This window comes from Cricetulus griseus, chromosome 4, assembly GCF_003668045.3.
Source record: "Cricetulus griseus strain 17A/GY chromosome 4, alternate assembly CriGri-PICRH-1.0, whole genome shotgun sequence".
NCBI classification, from domain to species: Eukaryota; Metazoa; Chordata; class Mammalia; order Rodentia; family Cricetidae; genus Cricetulus; species Cricetulus griseus.
Genome location: NC_048597.1, coordinates 205,621,174 through 205,629,892, shown reverse-complemented (window position 1 = coordinate 205,629,892; position 8,719 = coordinate 205,621,174).

Below are 8,719 nucleotides of genomic sequence, written 5' to 3'. Positions count from 1 at the left end.
TGGCAGATTATAAGGATCACCAAAACATTCAATGCACATACAAGCATCCTTGAAGGTTTTAATCATGTTTTACCAGCTAAACAAGGACCAGATCATTCCAAATATATACATTTTACCAGAGGGTAGGAAAGGAGGCCATCTGCATGCTCATCTTTTGGATTAGTATATCTTGATATGAAAGTGATAAGAAAAGCTGCAGGCGGGACTACATAACAAAACACTTCAAAGGAGAAGAAAAGAAAAAGAAAACTTATTTGGGTTATAAATAGCATGACAACAGGACAGACCATCCAACCAAATGCTATTGGTTTAATGGTTATCCATTGAAAAGATAGCAAACTGGATATTTGTCTCCAGTTGGCACACACCTCGTGTCCTAGACTCCTTCCCAGGTTGGTTAGACCTACATGTGGCAGACTAATGTTTTACAACTGTAAGAAATCTCAGGAGAAAAGTCTTTGTAGACTAGTGGGAGAAAAGGTTTGTCTGAGCGCAACATTTAAGTGCACCCCAGACAGGAAATGACTGGTAAATTAGTCTCCATTAAACTTTAGAACTTCTTTTCCTCAAAGTACTTCACAAAAAGGAAAATCTAATCCAAAGCCTGGAAATATATGCAATACATATTACTGTCAAGGGGATAGAATCAGAATACATAAAAACGTCTATGAATCAGTCATTTAAAGGCAACCCAATAAAAATCTGGACAAAAGTCCTAAGTAGGCATTTTACAGGAGACTAAAACCATAATAAATGTGGCGGGGGGAGGGGGCTAGTTCATCTTAGTGGCAATTACAAAACAGCAACTTAAATTGCAATGAAATGTGATTTTAAATCTTTCAGAAATGCACAAATTAGTAAATCAGCATCAAATGGATGTGGGACAAAGAAACTCTTAGGGTGCTGCAATTGCCTAAAGGAAGACTGTATCAACACTGGGAAAAAGATGTGTTGTACAGTTGATGCTAACAGCATATAAGCTGGCCAGTCTGCTCCTAGACACAGACCCCAGAGAAAACATAGCTCAGATGTTCCAGGAGTCACACAAGAATGTTCATAGCAGCCTGGTTGCCGTAGCAAAAACAGTGAAAACACTCTGCTCGTCCAAGAATCGGAGAATGGAGAAATTCACATGAGGGAAAATGAATGAACTCCAAGACCAGGCTGACTCAGTCCAGGGACCTGATTGTGAGTAAGAAAAGTAAATCATAACGGTAAACAGAAAAGTAACCCACAGCTGAAAGATCAAACTTGGAAAAATGCAACAATGTATTTAGGCAAACAAGGTCCCTGTCAGGACTATACAGAAAGCCAAGAGAATGATAAATAAATTCTTGATGATAGTCATCTTGGGTAGGAGAAAATACCTTTTTTTTTTTTTCTGTCACCGCATACCAAACTACCCCAGACTTCACTTAAATATTAGGTAATAAGATATTCACTTATTTATTATCACTTAGTTTCTAGGGACCCAGGAGCCTGGGTCCTCCATCTCAAGAGTTCTCCTAAGCTCTCCCTTGGGGCTAGAGGCATTTGGGGAAGGATCTGCTTCCACGCCCTCCTGTAAGAAATGCCAGGCCTTGTGTCGCCATTGCTGGGCTGAAAGTTCTGGATCCATAGTAGTTTGTCCTTGACTTCTGAGCTCAGGGAAACTCTAAATCCCTAAACACTTTCCCGTGGTGCCCATAGGAGAAACAACTGGTGTTTCTCCTTCTCGGAGCTGGAGCCTTCTCTCCAGCGCCTCTTTTCCCACCACTGGTGACACCCTTCCCATCTCCTGGACAGTTGGCTCACCGAGCTCCTAGAAGACAGGTTTTCTCCCTGTTTACATCCAGGCACCTGACTCGGGACCCAGCACATGGGCAGGTAAAGCCGTGTAGACCACGTGAAAGGATGCCCAGGTTTCTGTGGTGAAACATGGTTGCCATGGGAAAGGAGTAAAAGGCTGTAAAGTTCCCAGTGGAGTGGGGTTATAAAGAATGGTGGGGAGAGGGAGGGGAAGTGGCGGGAATCACGTTAAGAGTTTTCGGATTTTAGATAATGGGTTGTATATTTGTGGTGGCTTAAAATACCCATCATTATTGAGAGACAATTCTTTTTTCCAAATGAGACTTTTCATCTTGAAAAATTGAAACCTACAAAAGTTGCTTAATATGTGTCCTCCATTTATTAGCTCATTTGTTAACATCTTGATACATTTGCTCTGTGTGTGAGCACACACTTGTGTGTCAGGCAATAGAGTCTATGAAGTTGCCCACATCCTACTCTCAAGACATGTTGTGTATATGGCAAGGAGGGATTCAGCAGACCTTAAGCTGAGAGGCTGTCCTGGGCTATTAAGGCGAGTCCAGTTCAATCACAAGTGTCTTTGTAATTGAGAGGAACGAGGGAAAGAGAGGATGAGAAATATTCAGCCAGCTCTTACTGGTTTTTAAGATGAGGAGGGCCATAAGCCAAAGAATTCAGGCAAATTCTGGAAGCTGAAAAAAGGGGGAAAAAAGAAGGAGAAGAAGAAGAAGAAGAAAAAGAAGAAGAAGAAGAAGAAGAAGAAGAAGAAGAAGAAGAAGAAGAAGAAGAAGAGAAAGAACGAAAGAAAGAAAGAAAGAAAGAAAGAAAGAAAGAAAGAAAGAAAGAAAGAAAAAGGAAAGAAAACCCTAGATTTTTCTGCTGGAGTTTTCAGAAAGGAATGCAGCCTAGTGAGGCCCATCTCAGCCCTCTAGCTTTCATGACTGAGAGACAGTAAGTCTGGGTTCCTTAAAGCCACTAGTTTGGTTGTAGGTTGTTGTATTGGTCGGCTTTCTTTTGCAGTGAGTGACATAGTACCTGAGAAAATCACTTTATATGGAGCAAGGTTTATGTTGGCTCATGGCTTTGGAGGTTTCAGTCAGTGGTCTGTTGGTTTTATGGTTTTTGTGCCAATGGCAAGACAGAATATCTGGGCACGTGTGCATGGCTAAGAAAGCTGCTCAATTCATGGCAACTGGAATCAGAAGAGGGCCCAGGATCCCAGCATTCCCTTCAAGGACATAGCCTGTGGTAGCTAATCTTGGTTGTCATCTTGATATACCTGGGAAAAGGAAACCTCTGTTGAGGAATTAGCTCCATTAGATTGGCCTGTAGGCATGTCTGTGGGGGCATTTCTTGATTGCTAATTGATGGAGGGGGACTCAGTTCACCATGGGCAGTCCCACCCCTGTTGTAGAATTTTAACATGTGTTACATTTGTTTATACTGTGGAACATTTGTTTTAATGATACAAAGATGTGTTTAGTTCTTTTATGTTGCATTTGTTTGATTCTGTGAAGCTGTGCTACTTTGCCTGTCTGTAACACCTGCTTGACCTAATAAAGAGCTGAATGGCCAATAGCAAGGCAGGAGAAAGGACAGGCGGGGGCTGGCAGGCAGAGAGAATAAGTAGGAGGAAAAGAGAGAAAGGAGATCAAGGAATGAGAAAAGGAAACAAGGACGCTAGGAGCCAGCCACCTACCGCACAGCCAGACACAGAATAAGAAGGAAAGAAAAGATACACAGAAACAGAGAAAAGTAAAAGCCCAGAGGCAAAAAGTAGACAGGATAATTTAAGAAAATCTGGCTAGAAACAAGCCAAGCTAAGGCAGGGCATTTGTAAGTAACAATAAGCCTCTGTGATTTATTTGGGAGCTGGGTGGTGGGCCCCCAAAAGAGCAAAGGGTCAAAAGAGCAAAAGAGTAAAAACAACAACACAGCCCTGAGCAGGTAGTCCTGAATCATGTAAACAAATTAAGTGAGCAAGCCAAGGGAAGTGAGCCAGAAAACAGTGTTAGGTTTCAAACCTGGAACTAACGGCTAAAGTGCCTATTTATACCAGGTTCTCCCAGCATCACTCAACCCCTACCTCTTACAAGGCTCTCCTGGCTGGCATGCCCACTCCCTACCTAAACTTCTCCAGTCTGGGGCCTGAGCTGCCCTTCCCCGCACCTCTCTTCCCTATGTATTTCAACCATTTTGGTTACCTGGCCTTTTCATCTACTCTTTGGGCCCCTTGGCTGCTGGACCTGGTTCCCCTCTCTCCCCTCTTCCTTCCCCTACCCTCCTCACATGGCACACAGCTCAGCCAGGACATGTCCACTCCGGACTCTCCCAGATGTCCCTGCCTCTAGCTATGCTCTCCCACAAATCTATAATAAACTCCTCCACCAAACCTAGGAGCCGCCATGTCTCTTCTTTTCCTTTGGTTTCTTTCTTTCATTCATAGTGTTCCTTCATGCTCTCTCCTTCAGTTCCTGCTCTGACTTCCCTTGATGAACTATACTATGCCACCGCCGCCGTGAACTAAGCCCTTTCCTCTCCAAGTTGCCCTAGGTCAGAGCGGTTTATTACAGCAACAGAAAACCAACTTGGACCAAACTACAGCATTTGTCCAAGTAACTACACAGTGTTCAGGTCCTGTATGCATGCTTACTCAGATTTCCCCTTCTAAGTTTCTTGCTGTTTCGCTTTTGATCATTTAACAGGGATCAGCACATTCTTCCATATAATCACAATATAGTGGTCCAGCTCAGGAAAACTGGTATCAGGCACTACATCTGCTATCCATGTTCAGCACATACTCAATTCTGCCTGTCCAGTTCACAATCGCACATAGTTACCACATCTTTTTGAGATGCTGATATTTTTGAGAGCACAGGCTAATTCTTGTGTAGGATGACCCAGATTTATAGTCTTATTTGTCCCTTATGCTTACATTGACATCGTACAGGGAGGGAAGGGATACCACAGGGCATTTTTAATTTTAAATTTTACTTATTATCACTGTGTGTAACTGCAGGCATACGATGTGTGCAACAACATGTGTTCCACAGCATGCATATGTGAAGGTCGGATGACAGCTTTGAGTTCTCTTTCCACTGTGGGTCCCAAGAATCAAACTCAGGTTGTCAGGCTTGCAAGGCAAGGACTTTTGTCCTCTAAGTCATCTCAATGGCCTTATTGTAAGGTATTTAAAGAGCTGGTGATTCCTGAAGCAATTAGAAAATAATTACCAGTGTGTCTCAGTTTCTGAATTGAGTGAAGAATGATTTAGAGAAAGCCAGCCAGCCAGTTCCTAGCCAAAAGGGCCTTCAGAGCAGAACTGAGTAGGCATCACTTGCTTTTGGTCTCTAGGGGGTGCCAGCGCCTGCTACCGGATATGGAGCCACGATCTATTCTAGTAGATTCTCCCTGCCCTCTGAGGAGCAGGCAGGCACCAGGAGACTGCAGAAGCTGGGGACCGCGGCAGGCACAGAGGAGTGTCCCTAGAAGCATAGAAAACACTCCAGATACCAGGAGCCTGATAAGTTGCACTCATTGAAACATGAAGGAAATAAGAAATTATGTTATAGCCTTATGTTCTACAGGCCAATTAAATGTAGTTTGGATAAATGCATTTACCATTAGGCTGTAGTAACATTCTATTTAGGCTAGGTCTGGTGGCTCATGCCTGTAAGCCCAGCACTTGTGAGGGATTGCCAGAAGTCTGAGGGCAGCCTGGGGGACATAGTGATTGTCAAGTTGGCCTGTGCTGCAGTGTGAGACCCTGAGTCATAAAGCAAACCAGTGAGCAAAACTCCACACCATTAGTACTGTTGAATATATCCAAAGTTGTGTGACATATTAATTAGTTTGTAATTGAATGTTGTAATTTAGCTAGAATGAGATTGTAGTGTTGGAAATAGCAGTCAAGTATTCCCAGATTTCCCATCTCCCAGAGAAAAGGGTCTACAAAATATTGGCACTGTATCCATAAAAGCAATTTAATTCTTATCTAATTGCAACTCAGATAAGTACCCTCTCCATCTCCCTCTAAACCCCTTTCTCTAACCTGGAATGGGATTTTACCCTGAGCTGACATGGCACAATGCCTTGCCATGTCACTCAGGAAACCAAGGATTTAAAGTAATATTGTGTTTATTGGTGCAATTTCCTCTTGGTTCCCTGGGGGTTTCAGTTTAAAGCAGGTGGGACAAATGAGAAGAGCCCAAGCCCTCAGTAGCCATTGAGCCCCTCCCTTATCTGTCATTCATTGAGACTATTCACAGCCTGTGAAAGTGTGGGATTCGGTCATCGGCTTCTTGTTTATTCCTTTATGCTTAGCAAGTGTCTGCTGAATTAGACACCGCCTGGAAGAGCTAGCTGGCATTTGGAACTTCCTTCCACAGCTCTGCCATGCATACAGTGAAAGACCACTAAACTGTGCTTGCATTATACCCCGTAAAGAGTGGGCTCTGGCCAGTGCACTAGTCTAGAAAGACCTTGAGGAAGAGTCACTCCATATTTGGGAAATGAGACAGATACCAAGGACAGGAAATCTAGCCATGGCGCACCATGAACTACTATACTCAATAAGGCAATACACTCTGCCCTGTGTGAAATGAGGAGGGGGGGACAAAGTCATTCAAACAACCAATGACCCACCAGTATCTTGGATCACATGATTTTCCAGTTCCAACAGGTCTTCAAAACCAGAGTCTGTCACCTACTCTGGAAACTTAAGTTATTTTCTGTCTTCCCGACTATAAAGCTAGATGATGGAACACCACAGGCTGTTCAAAGCACACAGCCTGAAAAGCATTTATATGAAGGTCCCATGCACAGAGCAAAGGCCACTCCTGCTGTATCCTTCAAGTTCCCAGGTAGGGAAAAGAGCTGGATTTAGCTTCCTCCAAACCCCAAACCATCTTCACATGCTTAGAGAAACTTCCAGCATCAGCCCTTGTTGTTTTGAGAAAAAAAAGACAAAACTGGCTTTGGAAAGCAATGAGTTGGGTAAGGAAAGCATTTTTTAAATGGTTAATAAAAATATATATGAAAACATTTTAAAACAGTTATTTATTTTGGTATCTATGGACAAGGGGAGCAAAACCATGATGTATGATAAGTTCACCTGCCAAACCTTCTGCACAGACAAGGCCACATTGAAAGACGAGGATGAGCTGTGCATGGTGGTGCACGCCTTTAATCCCAGCACTCAGAAGGCAGGGGCAGGCGGATCTCTGATTTTGAGGCCAGCCTGTGCTACAGAGTAAGTTCCAGGACAGCCAGAGCTACACAGAGAAACCCTATTTAAAAAAAAAAAGAAAGGAAGGAAGGAAGGAAGGAAGGAAGGAAGGAAGGAAGGAAGGAAGAAAGGAAGGAAGGAGAAAGATGAGGGCAGGCTGTTAGAGCTTTAATAGAAACAGTATGGTTGTCATGCTTGTTGCTTCCCCTCAAGCCTGTGCTAGTGAAATAAGAGCTGGCAGTGTGATTGCACAAGGAGCCTGCCCCTCCATGCCATGTCTCAGGCTGAGCAGTTGCTGGTGTACATAGGTCTCAAAGTCAATCATTTCCTCTCAGCAAAACCTCATTTGACCGTGATTTGACATTATCTAATTGATGAATCTTATGAGATAAATGTGCATTGATTAGCAGCGGCTAGCATTGGCTATGTGTTTCAGGATAAAGCAGACATCATGTTAATGACTGTGGCCTTACTCTGTGCTAGATCTTTTAGAGATCTGGGATTCCAGTTGTTAAGCATCTCAGAACGCAGCTGTTTAAGCACTAGCAATTTCCCAGTGTCGCCTTCTTTCTCATCTGACAAATGGGGATGATGAGATGAAGATCCTATAGAGCCACTGCTGGGCATCCAGAAGGGGAAGGCACACCTTTTGTGAGCTTGTTCTGCAGGCTACAGACATGTGTGACTTCAGAGGGCTGCCTTCCATCGGTGGCGTTCATCAAGGACATGGCAGTGCTGTCCTGCCTTGTGCCTAGCTTGAGTTCTCAGTGTCCCACAAAAAATCCACCTGGATGGAGCACCAGGACTTGCCACTCTCTGTTCTCTGTATAAACACAAGATATTTCTGTGAGTTTTCTAGAAATGCACTTTGCCTTATTGGATTGAAAGTTTACTGAGGGACCTTTGCCATCTCAGAAAGTCACAAAACCTACGGCAATGCCAGTTCTGTATCAGATTGAAAAATATCTCACCCCTATGTGGAATATTATGTTAAGATGTGTGACATTTGTTTATGCTTTGGAACATTTGCTTAATGATGCAAAGATGTATTACATTCTTTTACTTTGCATTTGTTTAACTCTGTGAAGTTGTGTTACTTCAGCTGTCTAAAACACCTGATTGGTCTAATAAAGAGCTGAACAGCCAGTAGCAAGGCAGGAGAAAGGATAGGTAGCGCTGGTAGGCAGAGAGAAAAAAAAGAAGAAGAGAAACCTGGGAAGAGAAGATCTAGGAGCAAGAAAAGAAGGGGCCAGCCACATGGCCACAGAAAGAGAGAAAGGTAAAATCCCAGAGGCAAAAGGTAGATGGGATAATTTAAGAAAAGTTGACAGGAAGCAAGTCAAGCTAAGGCTAGGCATTCATAAGAAAGAATAAGACTGAGTGATTTATTTGGGAGCTGGGGGGGGGAGTGGGCCCCCAAAAGAGTCTAAGAGTCAGAGTCAAAAATCAACCAACAACAGACCCCTGCTTTGGAGGAGCCCTACACGGAGTGAGCCTGCCGTGGGTGTTAACATCTGACTGCCACTGTTGGGCAGCTAGTCCAGTTGCACCTAAACATTTCCATACACATTACTACAGATGGCTCGTTTTTATTTCTCCTGTATGGCAGGTATCACATGGTATTACAGATGTACCCAGGCTTAACAGTATCGTGACCTATGTTTTTGTTAGTTTTGAGACAAAATCTCACTGAGTAATGGCTAC